This window comes from Uloborus diversus, chromosome 6, assembly GCF_026930045.1.
Source record: "Uloborus diversus isolate 005 chromosome 6, Udiv.v.3.1, whole genome shotgun sequence".
NCBI classification, from domain to species: domain Eukaryota; kingdom Metazoa; phylum Arthropoda; class Arachnida; order Araneae; family Uloboridae; genus Uloborus; species Uloborus diversus.
The window spans coordinates 24,123,172-24,141,788 of record NC_072736.1 but is presented as its reverse complement, the minus strand read 5'-3'; positions in this window follow the sequence as shown (position 1 = coordinate 24,141,788).

Sequence of the window (18,617 nt, the reverse complement as noted above, 5' to 3'; positions counted from 1 at the left end):
TTATGTGAATTAAATTTCCCGATTTCTTAATATTTTGCGCAAAATATTTGGGGGTGCAACCGCCTATCTTGCTCCCCCTATTTGCCGCCCCTGCCCCCCCCCCCCCGAAATGTTTGTCTCAAAAAAAAAGGAGAGAGAGTGAAAGAAAGAAAAGAGAAGAGAAAGAAAGGGGAAGAGAAAAAAAAGATAAGAAATAAAAAAGAGAAGAGAGAAAAAAGAGAGGAAAAAGAAAACAAAAATCAAAAAGACTTTTTTCTGAATAACAATGGTCAAAAATTTACTTCGCTCCCCCCCCCCCAGTACCATTGAAAATCAGCTCCATGAGTGACCCTCAAGCGTAAAGACGCCTCACTCCTCACTCTGCTGCGACATTTTTTTGATAATTGAGTGAAATTTCACTCTTTGCTTTAGAAAGGAGATTGATTTGTTAAATCCACCAATATGTAGCCTTTTTTTGTCATAGATTCTGCAAATTGATAAATATGTTTAATTTTATGAGCGGCACAGTGGGAATATTACATACAGTTGAATCTGTATGTTTCGAATTTCACAGGAAGGATACAAATCAAGATAAAGAGGTTTTAAGATACGGGGGCTTTAAGAAACTTTATAGAAATTTGGAATATGATGGTGAAAATTTGAAATCGATACTAAAGTCAATATTGGGCTCATGATCAAAATTCCTCTGTATTAGTTTTGTTAGGTCTTTATTCTATTATTACATTATAAAGTGATTTATTGCGAGTTTAAGGAATCATTTTGACAGTAAAACAAACTTTAAGCATATCTTTTTCAGGAAAAAGTCTTTTATTGCTTTTTGGTGCCTGATTTTTCTTTTTTTCTTTTTCTTTTTTTTGATTAATTATTTATCCCCTTGAGGTTAGCAATTGCTGCAAATCTAACCTGGCCAATATTCTAGGATTTTCCTCTTTTCTTTACTTGAAAAAATCTTAAACTTTCTTTTCACTCCTATCATCTCGGTTTTCTATAAGGAATCATAATTTTTGGAAAGAGAGCGACCAAAAAACAGTACTAAACCAGATAACAGAGCAAAATGGCTTTTAACTTGAATAACCTTTAACCATGAACTTGAAATACTCATCCATAATGCAACTAATACTCAACCTGTGAATTTCACCCCTTTACTCTTCTTCCAACAAATTGCTCGAAATGATTGTCCTTTTGTTCATCTTCCTAGAAAACCTATTCGTGGAACGCATTTCTCCCTGTTTTGCCCCCTCAGCCATTTCTGTTTCGAGTTGAAGAAAATGCTTTTGCTTGCTCCTTTAAAGATCATTGGGCTTGAAATCCGAAAATGATAGCATAGCTGGAATTCGAGACATAAGGTTTTTGTTGGCGTTGTGCTGTCATAGTCCAAACGACCTTTGCTAACCAGAGTATCCACTGCAATCACATCGATTTGTCGAAAATGTCAGCCAGTATGTACTGCATATTCTTTTAAAAACGTGCGATCTGAACTATTTAAAATAGTATATTCTAAGTGAACGTTGTTGTATAATGAAACGAGCAAAACCGATAACAAGCTTTTTAAAACCCAAAGAAAAAAATTTAAATGACGAAAATGGTTGCTCTAAAAAGAGAAAGTTAACGTCGCCTGAAGAAAACGAAGTACAGTCTGCTGAAAAAGCATTAATCCCATCAAACTCTTCTGAAGGAAATTTTATTTTAATTTAAAAGAAAAACTGCATAGCATTACAGGAATAAAATACTTAAAAAGGAAATGAATCTAGACCAGGGCCGGATTTTGAAGTGTGGAGGCCCCGGCACAACGAAGGAGTGGAGGCCTCTAATAAGGGTTCGAAAAGATCATCAAATTTCGAAAATATCCGATACTTTGATATATATCCGAATATTTTGATAGATATGTATATATCTGATATTTTCGACCAGTAAAAGTTAGGATATTTTGTAAAAAATTTATTGTGGGGGCCCCTTTGTTGTGGAAGCCCCGGGGCAATAGCCCCGCCTGCCCTCCCCTAAATCCGGCCCTGATCTAGACTGTTCTGTACTATTTCTGTTACCTTGGTTCGCATTAAAAAGTAGAAAACAAACAAAACTTCTGTTTATAACACTCGAAAATTGCTGTTACTCTCTCAAATAGATATTTATGTAAATCTTAAAGCAGCTAATAAAATTTAAAATAAAAACTTGAGAGGAGAACAGATGGTATGCAGCTTTGTGCAAATAACTTTCTACCGCCTATATTTCTTCCCTTTTTTTAATTCAAATTTTATTAACTGCTTTAGAATTAGCATAAATGTAAATACATATAAAAAGCAACACATAAATATAACGATATGAAAAGCAATTTCATTTTTTGCAGGTTATAATCAAGAAGTCTTTTTCTATTTTATTTCATGCTTTTAGTGCGAACCAAGTAAGTAAAAAAACTCTGACCACCGATGAGATTGAAAGTTAAACATGCAGTTTACAGGCGGAAATGGATGCATCTATTAGCTTTCAGGGATGCCAGCTTTTGTAGATGTGTGTTGGCCTCTAAATTAAGCAGTTACACTGAAATGAACGGAACACGCTCATCAAATATTTGATTTTCCCCCTGATTTGGATAGACTGGCTCCGACTACACCCGTTGCTAGAAAGTTTCACTTTAAATTAAATGGAGGAAAAGAAAAAAAAGTTAAATTTTGCAAAACATTAAAAAATAATAATAATAATAAAAATTATTTGCTTTTGTTTTGTTTGACACAAGTATCGAACTTGGAGCACCCCATTCCAAAGTATGTAAGATTCACCTCCCTCTTATTATTTTTTTAATGCTAAAAAAAGTTTACACACACACACACATATATTATCTATCTATCTATCTATCTATCTATCTATATATATATATATATATATATATATATATATAATAATAAAAGAAGTAACCCCCCCCCCCCCCCCGAAAGTCGGGTCTAGCTACACCTCTGATTGCAACTCAAGGGTGGGCAAATTTCGCCGAGCCTGAACAAAATCATAGTTGTCTTATACCAACCAAAAGCAATAGCGGTTTGGAGAGAAGAATAGAGGTCAGCGGGGAAGAGTCTAGCAAAGCGTGTAAAAGAACAGAGAATCGGCTGCCCCCTGCCCATGTGTCAGGGGAAAACCTTTTATCATACCGTTAGCTTCTGTTTTTTTTTTTTTTTTTTGTCTTAATTTTTTCCTCTTCAACAGCCAGTTTCATGAGATACCATGCGTTTGTTTTACAACGCAAACATAATTTTTTTAGTAATTTGTTTGCTTTTGGAGTTAGATATGCTTATTCTCAAATATTTGTGTAATGACTCTCTTTTCAAGTAGTAGAGCAGCCCTAGTCTGACGCACTGACAGAAAAAAAGACTGGTTCTGTCAGATTTTTTGGTCATCCACGCAGAAAATAAAAGAAAAGAAAGAAAACTCCATAATACCTAATGATAATATTATCCAACACTTCATCTTTTACGTCAGTTTTGAGATTGATTTTCGTAAATTTCTATGATTTCTCAGCAGCTTTTATTTTTACTTATGTCCATTTTTTTTTTACCATAATTACTTCTTGTCTTAACATTTAAATATTTGTGTAACAGTTATTTAATAGAGTTTTATTTATATGTTTACTTATTTATTTATTATTATTATTACTTTGTAAAAAAAGAAAGGGGAAAAAACTTCAGCCGTTCGTAAATTTTTTTCACTAGTTTTTTCCCGAACATTTTTTTTTACAAGTTAAAAAAAAGAAACATCATAGGTCCACATGAATTTTTTTGAAAAGCTTTTGCAGGCCCACATGTCAAAAAAAAATTGAGTGACACTGCAGTGAAGTGTTTCCATTTTGGTGAATTCTGTTTGAATTTAATCTCATTTGGTTCAATGTTGTGCTAATACATTATAAAAAGTATTGCATGAACGCCATCAACTTTATCATTCTGCCGGATGTGACATTATAAATGCTTGGAGAAGTGATAAGAATTCTTGAATTGTAAATTCCAAATTTTTTTAGCATACCTTGATTTCATTTATTGGTTCAAAGAGATGCTACCCCCCCCCCCCCTCACCCAATATGAATAAAATAATCTGAGCCATGACTCCCCTCCCCCCTCTTGGTGAGTATCCCTGCAACTAATATTATCATATTCAAAGTAATTTTAATGTAAGAAGAAACACTCAGATGTTAAATTTAAATTTTGTTCCTTTGCTATTTCTCTTAAATCTTATAACACATTACATTAACCTCATCCTCACTGCTGCAAATTCACTTCAAGTAGTAACCAAAAAAACCAAAACTTATAATATTCAACTTTCATAAATATATAAAATCGATTAACTGCTTCTTAAAAAAATATGCATCTTAAAAATATAAATAATTTTCAAAAATTATTATCAGTTTGCAAATTGTTAAAAAGGAGCTAAAAAAAACTTCAGTGCATTTATATAATCGAATAAAAGATAGAGAATGCGATTACTATTATTTATAAGAATGAAGCATTCAGAAATATGTCATCTGTTGTGGAATTATTGAAGTTCTTCATATCAAATGATTTTCATGGCACATTTTTAGAAAAGCTCTCCAGAAAACTTTGAACATTCCAGTTACAACTGCGTAATCAGAGAGATGTTTTAGTACGCTCTGTCTAAAGAATCAAAGCATATTTAAGGAACACTATGGGCTAGGATCGTCTTTAATGCATTGGCAGTTTGTTCAGTTCACCGAAATTTTATTGTAGACACTCACAATTTCAACAACCGAGTGATTGATCTTTTTGCCACTCAAAAGGAAAGGCGTGCTCATTTACTTTTTAAATAGCAGACTTTGTAAAAGTTGCTTCCATATTAAGGTAAATGACTTGTTAAGGGCAACAAATCAGTAATAAGCAGGTTTGTCTTGTATTGTCAATTTATCAAATTTGGTCTCCATATTCCAGGAACAAAATCGGGGAATTCTCAAAATAGCATCTATCAAGAACACATTTTTTCCAAACATGAGTTTTTACCTACAGTGTTTTTATAATGTAGTGCTTCTCAGTCACCAACAGTGAATTTTATTTGCATTTAAGTTTTTGAATGATTTTTTTCTCAAAGAAATTACATTGCTGTTTTTCATCAGATCGCAGTTCTATGGTATGTGTACTTAGCTTTTTTTTTTTTTCCTATCATATAGGTATAATTTTGCCATTAATTAAAATATTTAAGATCCTTTCAAGCTAATGTGCCCATAACTAGTCAATTAAATATTTTTGTTAAGGGTATATATGACAGTAATTAATTTTTCGGCCACTCTACTCAAAATTATTATTTAATAATGACGATAAAACATAAGTTAAATTTGAAAGTCAATAAGTAAAAAATGCAGCAATAGAAATATTCTGTTTATTTCTTTTATTTTATTTACTTGTTTTTGTTGTTGTTGTTCAGACGGACCTTTTAGATGCGATTTGTCAGTTATCCATGTTTTAATTTTAAGGTTGCTTGAATTGTTAAGTCAAGATGCTTTTACATTTTTAATGAAAGTAATTGTCTTAATATTGTTGAATACCTTTTTATGTCTTTCCTGAAAATAATTTAATTCACCTAGCAAGACCATTTTTTTACGGGTGTGTTTTTAGTGGTAAGGGGTCTTTCTCTTTTTGAGAGTCTGGTTCCTTAATGTTTGAGGGGGTGTGCCCCCTCACCCTCTTGGAGGGAGGGGGATGGCACATTTGATGAGATGAATATTTTTATTACTACAGATTATTATTATTGCTACTGTTAATATTATTATCAATTTGATCGGTTAGGGGAAGCTGAATGTTTCATTTAAAATATACAGGGTGTTCCGTTTTAACCAGCAAGAAAAGCAATTAAGTTATCATTCATAAGCAAATAAGTTTCATAATAGAACATTATCCTGCACTTAGTAGTTTGCATAGCAGCTACATTTTAAAGGATAATCTGGTACTATTTTCTTTATACTATGAATATTATTTTTCTTTTTAAAGCTTTGAACTAAAGTGCAAAATTGAGAAATTTAATATGCCAAGGAACAGTGATGCTTGCAATGCAGAAACATATTTTTAACTACACTACTTGTAGTTTACCTCTGAAAAGATATGCAGTTTATAGGAAATCATATTAAATAGATAGGCGGTTTACAGGTATTCTACTTTAATAATAAAATAATATATTTATGCACTGAAATTTCTGAATCGTGTTTTAAATTAGCTCCTGTTGGTAATTCATTTTTACGAGCTTTGTACTATTCCTGTGTTTTAAATTTTTTCATTACCAATAAACTGTTCATTTATGTGGGATAAGTTTTAAACAAAACAACTTTAAAAATTGTACAAATGTCTATAAGAATTACAGAGATACGTATCCTTACAACCACAAAATGCATCTGCAATTTTTTTTTTGAGTATCGAGCAATCTTACTGCAAATTGTTTCAGCTTTGAAACTATAAACTAATGAAATATGAAGACAGTATTTTATTGTATAATGAACCCTAGTCTTTATTTTGCAGGATTTAAAATTTTAAAGTTTGAAAATATTTTGGATGTGGATGAAGATAAAGAAAATCGACGCATAGAAGAGAACTACTTCAGCTATGTCGTGCCATCTCAAACTCCATCATTATTGGCTCTTAGTTCAGATGAAAAAACTCTGGCAGTGCTTGTATCTAACAACCTGTCACTTGTAGCTAACATGTATGACATCGCAGCTTTTGCTGATTTGGTATGCATTTTTGCATGTACAGTAAATTTTTTAGTGACTAAATATGACTTGGACAATCAGAAAGCCAACCAAGACAAATATTGTACCAAATATTTACTTAAAGTTCTTTAATGCAATGTGTAAATCAAAACAAAATACACCTAATATCTTTAAAAAAAATATTTGTGGGTGGGGGTGCGCACAAGAGGGGGGGGGGAGATCCGTGGCTTAGACTGCACCATTAAAATTTTTATGGGATGCTTTAAGCAGTGTTGGGTTTTTTCCTGGGAAAAACTGGTTTATTCTGGAACACGGAAAAAACTTCATTTTTGCCAGTAAAAACCGTAAACCTAGAAAATACTGTTAGTCCCTTTTCATTTGCTGGTAGACAGTCATTTATTATAGCCTCCACATATCTTACATTATAATTTACTATGATACATTATTTTGTATAAACATATTAGGTACATATTATCAAACAACCATGGAACCGTTGGAAAAGTAATAAGATGCCAGCTATGTCATAAGTTTCATGTGTATGTAGAAAAAATAGTTTTAACAGCAGGAGGAAAGGAGAGAGGAATTTTGCGCTATTATAAACTTAAGTTGAAAATTCCACTAAATTTTTAAAGTTTTTCCATAGCTATTAACTTAACAAACATTAAAATAATTCAATTGTATTGAATGTTTATTATATCACTGTTGATCAGTCTTGTAACTGCACTGTATGTACATGCACATGGGGGGGGGGGGGGGTCGAAAAACAATTTTTTTCCCTAATCAATTTCTAATAGAGCGAAAAACTTGCCCATTAGCATCCTAATAACGAATAAAAATATCAAAAAATTTATTAAAAAGATTTGAAATTGCGCAAGAGCCCTCAAGTTGAGAAAAATAGAAAAAAATTGACAATTTTTAAAGACGTGTATTTTTTTCAAAAAAAAAATATTCTTCATTACTAATAGTAGAAAAAATACTTTGCATTTAACGAAATGTATAGGAAAAACTTGGGGGCATTTGTTGATCATTTGAATTTGCGCAGAAAACCTTAAAATACCATTTTTAAGGTAAAAGTCGTATTAAAAATTCTTAATCTGACATAAAACTATAAAAATATATTATTAAACATCTGTTTTAATGTTTTTAATGCATGATGAAATGACTGAGGACTCACCAGGTGCAAGCCCGTCATTTCAAATTTTTCCAAGGGGGAGGGGGATCAAAGGGGCAAATTCAATGGAAGTTTCAATGGAAAACAGTAAAACGCACGCCCCACCCAAATGTAAATACATATATATCTCAAAGCCGTGGTGTGACTGGGAGAGGGGGGGACAATGAACCACTCCCTGACGTTCCAAATGACGGGCCTAATCACGTGGCGGTGGCAGCAAATCGAGTCCCGCTCACCACCCTACCCAATCAACCAATTTGGATGTCATTGGTTATGCTGAAATTCTATAAATTCTGAATTTGTATCAAATGTTCTTGATCTAATTGTTATTTACTATGAAAACCTTCTCAGTTTTCACAATTGCGACATTTTCCTTCATCCTCTGTCACAAGTTTAGCTCACCTCTCTACCGATTGAGTGTGGTATCAAATATTCAAGTTATGGCAGGGCTTTGGCTTTCAATAAATAATAAACATTCGTTTCAACACTTTACCTATTTCTATATTATGTTAAAATGACCAGGGCTCACCACGTGGATTTAGCAGCAAGTGGTGTTCCCCCCCCCCCACACTCACAAACAACCTACCCAACCAACCAACCAGTTTGTATGTGATTTTTCTGTTTAAATTAAGGACTTGACTAAGTATCAAATTTTTCATCAAAGATCTTCATCTGATAGTTATTTACTTAATAAAACCACCTGGGTCTTCATGCCCGCAAACTTTTCTGCCAGCCTCTGTCACAAGTTTTATACATCTCTCTACTGACTGAGTATGGCACGGAAATTTCACATTCTCGTTGAAATTTCCGTACCCCAAGCACAGAAATTTCAATAAGTGATCCAAAATTTGCTGTTAAGAAACCCAGACTCCTCAGTTAGTCCCAACGGTTAATTGTGCTGACTAGGGGTTAGGACTTTAATGTTCTCCAAATTAGTCCAACAAGCGTGATGCAGATACTGGAAAAATTATAGTAAAGACTTACACTCCTGTTGGTTTATTGAGATGCATTACATCGTGAAAGACGGTCCGAAGCATATACCAAAGGTCATTCAAACAACAAGACACTTACCAAATAACATTAAAAGAAATACTTGACCCGGTCACTCATAGAGACTCACTCTCTTGTTATCCATAGAATATGATGTGGCGATGATATTGGACTACACACAGCACATTCGAGAATAAGGCTACAGGAGAATACTGAAAGCTTGAAATGAGTAGTCAGGATTCTTCAAGCTTTCATTAATTAATTTTCAAGCCGCAGATTCCTGAACTTATTGATCGGCTCAAATGTAAGCTGATACCACTACCATTGTTGTCAGATATGGCAAAAGAAGACTTTGAACTTCATTGAAAGTCAAAGCCTTGCCATAGCTTGAATATTTGATAGCACATGCAAACTGTAAAGAAATGTGCAAAACTTGTAACAGAGGCTGCAAGAAACTGATGCAAGCACGAAAACCCAGAAGGCTTTCATAGTAAATAGCAATAAGATCAAGAACATTAGATACGAAGTCAGATTTTAAAGAACTGCAGCGTAATGACTCACATCCAAATTGGTTGATTGGGTAGAGTGGTGAGCTGGACTCGGACTTTCTGCCACCAGTACCTGATTTGGCTTGTTATTTAGGGGTTAAGGGAGTGGTTCGTTGTCCTCCCTCACCACAGCTCTGAAAGATAAATAAATTTACATTTGTGTGGGCGTGTGTTTTGCTGTTTTCCGCCGAAACTTCCATTGAATTTGCACCCTTTGACCCCCTCCCCCTGGAAAATTGAAATGGCGGGCCTGCACCGTAGTGAGTCCTGAGTCATTTCAGTGTAAGAGAAATGTATTTAAAACATTAAAGCGGATGTTAAAAAATATATTTTTATAGCTTTATGTCAGCTTAAGAATTTTTGAAATAATATGACTTTTACTTAAAAATGGTATTTTAAGGCTTTCTGTGCGAATTCAAATGATCAACAACGTGTCCTCAAGTTTTTTATGTTCAATTCGGGAACTACAAAGTGTATTTTTTATACAATTAGAAATGAAAAAATTATTTTTTGAAAACAATAGTTTGCCTTTAAAAATTGCCAATTTTTTCTCAACTTGAGGGCTTTTGCGAGATTTCAAAAATTGTTTATAATTTTTTAATTATTTTACCTGTTATTAGGACGCCAATGCGCAAGTTTTCCATGCTATTAAAAATTGATTAGAAAATAAAAGTATTTTTCGACCCATCCCTAATGCACACATACAAACCTTAATTTTGCTATAGATTGTTATGAGGATACCAAGATTTAGATTGGTAAACTCATGTTTTTCTTTTGCTTAAAAAATTTAGCTTAGAAGGGGAAAAAAAGAATTTATTGCATTTTATTGTGTGAATGAGTTAAAAGATTATATTTAAAAAAAAATTAATTATTTAAACAAAATTACAGAAAAAATAAATATATTTTAAGCAAAAGAAGATTTGAAACGATGTGAGAAATATTTATTATTCGTTTATATAATGATTAGAAGAAATGAAGTCATAAGAACAATTTTTGTTTTTTGCCCATTTTGCACATCTAGTACAACACTGCCACATCTGCAAAAATTACTTTTCAAGAAAAATCAATTTAAATGTAATGTGCTTTGCTTAAATTCTCATAGTAATACATTGACGCAGCTCAAAAATAAGGTTAATTTTTTGTTTTTTGTTTGAGGCTGTCTTGCATTTTAATAGAACTAATAAAAATGCGCCAGGACAGTATATGTATATAACTCAAACTCAACAATTCATGACTTGTGTTGGTGCTATATTAGGTGTGCGATTTACTCTTTACTTCAACACAAAAGGTTTTTAGAGCTATTTTTTTTAATGATCATATCATTGGCATGTAAAAATCTACTAAAATCACTTTAAAATTCACATTTTATCATCTTCAAGTAAAAAACTGCTGCCTTTTTATTTAGATCCCCCTCAGTGTGTAACCCATTTATTGGGGGGGGGGGGGCTTAAGTTCAAGTGCTGTTGAAAATTAAGTAATAACTTGTAAGTAATGATTGCTGTCACTGTCTTATCCCTTTTTGGGGGGGAACTCATTTTAGGGGATATTCCATGGCATTTGGGTGTGGGGTGCATCACTCTTGAACTGGATGGGCACTGTGTGTTTGTGGTTGTACTGTACGAGCGGGGTAGTGTAAAAAGTAGTATGTTCCCAAATTAACCATACATTGAACCAGGAGTAGTAAACTGAGGCAAATCCTGCTGTCATCTATTTATTAGTAGTAAACATAATTATAGGATTATCAAAAATTATATTTTAGCAAAATCAAATAGTAAACTCTTTTTCTTTTTTTTATGTGTGCTGAATTACAATACAAAATATGCATGATATAAAAAGGATGAATTCACTTGTTAAAATTGAATACAGTAGGCGCTGCATAAATTGGTCACTTAGGAACAAAGATAGTTTGATAACAATAACGGATTGATAGCAATAACCGAATAGAATCCAGGACACACAAAATGATGTTTTTTTTTTTTTTTCAATTCAGAAGCATTGATTTTTACAACTGGAAAATAAAATTACAATTACTCAACTGAAAGCAGTTTTAAATTATAAATTACTAAATTATTAAAATGGAATAACTCTTTTTTCCATCGAGTGAACCATCCGCCCATTGCTGCAGAGTCGTTTTTGCTTGTTTTAAAAGCAAGATTTTCTGTTTTTTGTCGCATTAATAATTAAATTGTCAAAGTGTTTTAAAATGTCAATTTTTTCCTTGACAGTTAAATCATTGCGCTTTTTCTCCATTTCTAAAATGTTTGACCGTTTAGAGTGAAGATTTTTGTGTAACTAAGCATGGAGAAAATTCTTCTACTTTACTGATAAAATGGGAACTTTTTTTTTCCCTGCAAGCTACTTGTCATTATTTGCCTTTGTGATTCTGATAACATTAACCATGATCACATTAAGCAGCATCTACTGTGTTTTATATTGTTTTTATTTTATTATTTTATTTATTTATTTTTACAGGATGAGACTCCAGAGCCTTTTTTGCAAGTTCCTCTATCTACTAATTCTGGAGCAACATTAAAAGAATTCATCTGGAATCCTGCAATTGATAGCATATATGCTTATTGTTTAAGTGATGGTAGTCTACATGTTCATGAATTAGATGGAATAAATTTGAAAGTTGTTGCAAGCTTACCCCAAGCTATTGCGACTGCAGGTTAGTTTTGTTCTCCATAGTGTTATTATGTTTAATGAAATTACTAAAGATATTACATTCACTCAGTAATAGAAATAAGCAGTTATTGAAAGATTGAAAAGCGATAGCTCTGTGCAAGGTAAATTGGATAAAAATGGAACAACGTTTAAAAGCACAGAAAGGATAAAAAGTTTATAAAAACGCAGACATGTTTCGGAGGCAATAGCCACCTTCCTCAATGCAAAATGTACAAATGGATGAATCAAGGTCAAGGGGAAGTTTAAATTGTGTAACCGGAAAAACATTGACGAATCAGCTATCAGCAATAGGGTGGTTCGAAAAAAACGTTTTTTCGAATTTGGTATCCGATTACCCCTCAAAAGTTGCAGTTTTGTACCCTGAATTCGGGAAAAATAATAAAAAAATTCTAAATTATCATCTATAGTTCGCGCATGTCGCCTAAAGTTACGAAAAAATCAATTTTTTTCAAAAATTTTCATAATGTTGAAAAAAAATTCTAATCATGTTTTTTTATCCAACACCAAAAAAACAACAGTATGTAACATATATTTGATTTTAAAAATGGTTTTATTGCTGTTTTAAAAAAATTTTGGTTCGCAAAAAAAGTTTTAAAATTGTAATAAATCGGTGAATTCGGACATTTTTGACTATATTTAAATCACATCGTTGTACCGAAATTAATAGTTAAAAGGTTTTAACTACACTTAAAAATGAAAGTGTGATCGATGCATGTATGTATATCTATAAAAGTCAAAAATAAACTAAATTATTCGCCAAGGCCGTGATCCACGCACTAAGCCACCGCGGCACGGCGCCTACTTGTCGCGACATGCAGCACACTGGCCGAGCTTGTGCTGACATGAAACCATACCGCACCCGTTCCTCACCTCACAGTCAGTCAGTCAGTCCTAAACAATCAACATGGCGTCTACCAAAACTTCTAAGCGTTTGAGTCTTTGTCCAATTCTTGGTAAGTCAAAACCTTTTAGTGAAAGTGTTTTACCCACACATAAAGATGTTTTGTTAGCATGCATTGAGGAAACATCAAATTCTGCGAAAAATGTACTTTTCCGAGATATCTCATTGTGTTGGTAATCAAATAGAAAAAATTTACAGTAAAGCTTCTATACCAACTGTAAGTCATCAACGTGTTGTAAAATTAATTAAAGATTTGCATGACAAGTATTTTACTTTGAAAAAATCATTCAATCGTGATAAACAAAAACCTAACTTTAAGAAAAAGCTTAACGAGTTTGTCAGTGAAGCCAATAACAAACTTTTTGACATTGCTTTCTGCAAATGTGTTATGCATTATACGTGTTCATGTGGTAATAGGCCAAACTCTTGTAATTGTAAAACAGTTATGGATTGTAGGTGTGATAAGGAAAAGAAAATCCCTGTTATTGAGAGAGAATTTATCTATGACCAACGAAATATGAGGTTAAGGTATATTGGTTCCTTGGACAGAGTAGAGACAAATAAGTTAATTAAAAGAGATCAACGATGACAAATCTGTAAGAAACCTAAAATTGATGAACCTGATGTTAATGCCAGTAAAACAGATATTACAATTGAACCTTTACATGACATTCTAATCGAGAATTGCGGAGATGACAGTGACAGTTTACCATCGACCTCTCAAATGCGAATTAAACTTCCTGCGACTGCATTGATGTGTGATAGATACGGGATATCAGATAGAGCCACTGCCGCTATCGCTTCAAGTGTTTTACAAGACATCGGCTTAATCAATGAAGGAGATTTATCACTTATCAAGAGCAAGATCAGACGTGAAAAACATAAAGTTCGAGAGTCCTTACAAACCGAAAATAACAGTGCTAAGATATATGGGGTATATTTTGATGGGAGGAAGGACAATGTCTATTTCCAAGAAAAAATTGGTAATAAAATGTATCGGAGACTGAAGAAGGAAGAGCACATAAGTTTAGTACAAGAGCCTGGTGGAAAGTACATAGGCCATTTGACACCAGTAAGTGGCACAGGAAGCGAAATTGCATCAACCATTTTGAATTTTTTAGAAAGTAAGGAATTTGACCATAATGAGCTTGTTGCTGTTGGATGTGACGGCACAGCAACAAATACAGGTTGGAAAAACAGTGCAATACGTAATCTTGAGATTAAACTTGCACGCCCAGTGCAATGGTTCATATGCTTGCTTCATTTCAATGAACTGCCGCTGAGACATTTGTTTGAAAGTGTAGATGGTGAGACTTCAGGGCCAACAAGTTTCTCGGGAACAATTGGCAGACTTTTATTGAACTGTGAAAAAACGCCCGGTTGTTAATTTTGAAACAATCACTGGTGAAGATATAAACATAACAAAAACTGACTTGAGCAAGGACCAAAAGTACTTACTTGACATATATCAAGCAGTGAAGACAGGAGAGTGTCCTTCAGATCTTGCTGTGAAAGATCCTGGTCCTCTTAGTCATTCTAGGTGGTTGACATGTGCAAATAGGACACTAAGGCTATACATATCTGAAGTGACACCCTCTGAAGGACTTAAGATGCTTGTAGACTACATTATGAAAGTATACGCCCCAGTTTGGTTTGAAATCAAAAGGCATCCATCAGTGAAGTTTGGACCCAAGCACATCTTCAAAGCTATTCAGTCGTCACGTCAGCAACCCGATAGTGTAAAGCATATCATTGATCCTGTGATCCAGAGGAATGCTTTCTTTTGTCATTCGGAAAATATGTTAATATTAATGGCAGTAGACGAAAGAATCCATGTTCGGCAGTTAGCTTTTCGAAGGTTGCTAAAAGCTAGAAATCAAGAGCCCAAAGGGAAATCCGTGCGTACATTTCAACCTCCGACCATCAATTTTGCTGCTTCAGATTACATTGAACTGATTGACTGGTCTCAGTGTAAACTTTCACCTCCTCCAACAATGAACCATGTGTCAAATGAGAGCTTAGAACAACTGATTGGTAGTAATGTTTTGCCGGAGTTTGACCCGATGAAATTTCCTTGCCATACTCAAAGTGTGGAAAGAATAGTAAAACTGGTAACTAAGTCTTGTACAAAAGTTTGCGGGGAAGAAAATAGAGATGGTTTCATAAGAGCAACACTGCTCTCAAGATCAGTCATGCCATCGTTTAACTTTAAAAGTGAATTCAAGACAATGTCTAAAGATGATAAGTAAACTTAAATTCACTATCATGCTAGCCAAGAATTGGTGAATGTAAATATGTAAATATTGTAAAAAACACCCCTACATTTGGATGGATGGTTGGGTAGTTGGGTAGGGAGTGGGTGGAACTCGAAGTGCAGCCACCTCCCCGTGGTGAGTTCTGGGTAGTTTCAATGTCTTTGAGACGAGCTAAGAGCTGCACACATACATGCATCGATCACACTTTCATTTTTAAGTGTAGTTAAAACCTTTTAACTATTAATTTTGGTACAACGATGTGATTTAAATATAGTCAAAAATGTCCGAATTCACCGATTTATTACCATTTTATAACTTTTTTTGCGAACCAAAATTATTTTAAAACAGCAATAAAACCATTTTAAAAATCAAATGTATGTTACATACTGTTGTTTTTTTGGTGTTGGATAAAAAAAACATAATTAGAATTTTTTTTCAACATTATGAAAATTTTTGAAAAAAAAAATTGATTTTTTTCGTAACTTTAGGCGACATGCGCGAACTATAGATGATAATTTAGAATTTTTTTATTATTTTTCCCGAATTCAGGGTACAAAACTGCAACTTTTGAGGGGTAATCGGATACCAAATTCGAAAAAACGTTTTTTTCGAACCACCCTAATCAGCAAGTGCTGAGGCAAAATATGACATATTCTAACATGTAAGATTGAATAAGATTGGAGAAAAATGCGGAACAGCAAAAGACTCATTGCAAAGATTATTTAAGTTTTTATGAATGTAAAAGGATTCCAGAAAATCTAATTCACCTACTGTTGTAGGTCTGCAAATGATCTTGGCTTCCGAAAAGAGAAAATTGTGCCCTGTGTCCCAACAATGTTTAGCAATTGAAGATTTGTTCAGTTCCTGTTTTTTAACGTGGTTTTCATGTTCTTTCAAACGAAATTTAAGTGAACGCCTTGTCTGTCCCACGTAACCGATATTACATTGACAAGGAATGTGATATATGCCCCACTGATCAAGTGGTTAGATTGAGTCCTTCAGTTTGGAAAAAGAAAGTTTATTTATGGGTCTGTAAATTACGCAAAAGTCAAATTTACTGAGAATTCTAGAAATACGAAAAGAAATATGTGGATAAAACGGTAAAACCACAAAATTTGTAGAAGGAAAACTATGTATGTTGGAGGTTTTATTCCGGGTTGAAAGTTTGCAAAAAGCCCTATTGATGACTTGAAGAGGATAACCCCTGTCCAGAGCCACGGCTTTCAAAAAATTGAGTTCATTGTTGAGAAGGGTCTGATCAGAACATATGGAGATGGCTTGGTTGACAAAAGTATAAAAAGCAGACATTTTTTGCTTCTTCGGGTGGCACGAACGAGAGTGTGGGGGAAGACAGACAGCAAATGGTTTTCGGTAAACGGTAATAGATAACTTATTATTGTTCTTCGAGATTAAAACATCCAAAAAGAATTATTGTTTTCAATCTCAGCAGTAAACTGAATATTAGAATCGACGGAGTTAATTAGATCAATGATAGACGGAACAAAATCAACAGTGCAATCTAAGAGGGTGAAAGTGTCATCAACATATCTAAGCCAGAGTGGAAAGTCAAATAACTGAAACAATTTCTGTTGAAAAAAGTCCATGTAGATTACTGAGTCCACAGAGGATGGGACTCAAAGGGTTGCCCATAGCAAGGCCGTCAGTTTGTTGGTAAAAAGTACTCTCAAAAATAAAGGTTGAATGTTTAAGACAAATTTCAGTCAAATTTACAAGTTCGGAAATTTCATGTTGGGTGTGATGGAATTCCCGGAGTCTTGTTTCAAGACACCGTAAGGCTCCAATAACAGGTACATTGGTAAAAAGAGATTTAACATCAAAAGAAACCATAAGTAAATTATTGGGTTTGAACTTACGAAGAATATTAACAAAATCAACAGAATTTTTGACAGAATGTGTGTTGGAGTCCAGCAATGGGGTAAACCTAGAAGTGAGAAATTTGGCCAGTCCATAAGAAGCGGTGCCTATGTTGGAAACAATAGGTCTTAAAGGTACTCCGATCTTATGGACTTTAGGCAGAGCGTAAAATCTAGCACAGTGTGAAACCGAAGGGATTAAATTAAAGCAGTTTTAAAAAAGCTTACTTGTTTTTATGGCCCTGCGGACGGTTTTTAATTCATTCGGCGAGGGATTTTGTTTTAACTGGGTGTAAGGACCATCGCGGAGTAGTTCGTTGACTCCGGAAACGTACTTGGACTTGTCCATTATAACAATCTGTCCCCCGTTATCAGCTTTTGTAATTATCAAATTATTGTTGGAAGAGATATCCCGTAAATCTCTTTTTTCCGTTGGAGAAAGGTTACTACCCGAAAAACCTGAATTAAATGAAACATGTTAATAATAAGATGCTTTATAGAATCCTTTTGTGTGGGAGTTAATAACATAGTAAATTAATAAACAGGAGCTTAAACCTAAAATTATAAGCAGAGATTTTCGTCTTGACTAGTTAGGAAAATAAGTTCCGATAATCAGTCAACCACGGGACAGTACTTGCCAATAACAAAATTATCTTACCTTGAGATCCATTTGTAATAAACCCAATCCGATGTTCAACTTGACAGAATTCATTCCAGTTATCAATGTAAAAGTAAAAATAAATCCATATCCAAAGAGATCAATCCAAATACATGCCAGTCGTCCGTTTCCCATGTGCAAAATTCTTCCACCCCAGCGATCCACAAAAAATGGTTTGTCACGGTTTTATCATACATTTATACAGTTAAACGGTATCAAAAGAAGAGAAATGTTCATTGAAGGCTATACTTAAGCAAATGTTTTCAACCAAATTTTTTAAGAATTATTATTAAAAAGTATATTTTTGAGTACAGAAATTTCTTGATTAAATGCGAAAATGGTATTGCAAATTCTTTTTATTCTGATAGCTTGCGAAACAATGATGCCAATAAAAAGCTTTTTACTTAAGCAGGAGGAAAAATCTTGTAATCTGCTAACTGTGAAATTAAATTCACGCCTTTTATCATAGATTGTAATTTAACAATTTGAATCAATTTGTATATTAATATTCAGGAAATTGAAGTTATTTTGATTAAAACTAGTCTTTCTGAGCGTTAATGAATTATGACATATAGTTTTGCTAAGTGCAGAAAAATTCGGAAAATTTATACACAGTAGGTCATTGATGTATCTGCAACAAAGAGGTGCAGAAGAAGGATTATCAATTAAAAATTTTTCTCTCATAATATAAAAGAAAAAGGTTGGCTAATGTAGAGCTAAAATTAGCTCCCATTGCAATGCCATTAATCTGAAGAAAACGTGAATTACCATTTTTGAAAAAATTATTGAAAATACAAAATTTAAAAAGACCAAGAAAAAACATTTCATTAAAATCAAGGGAGTCCTT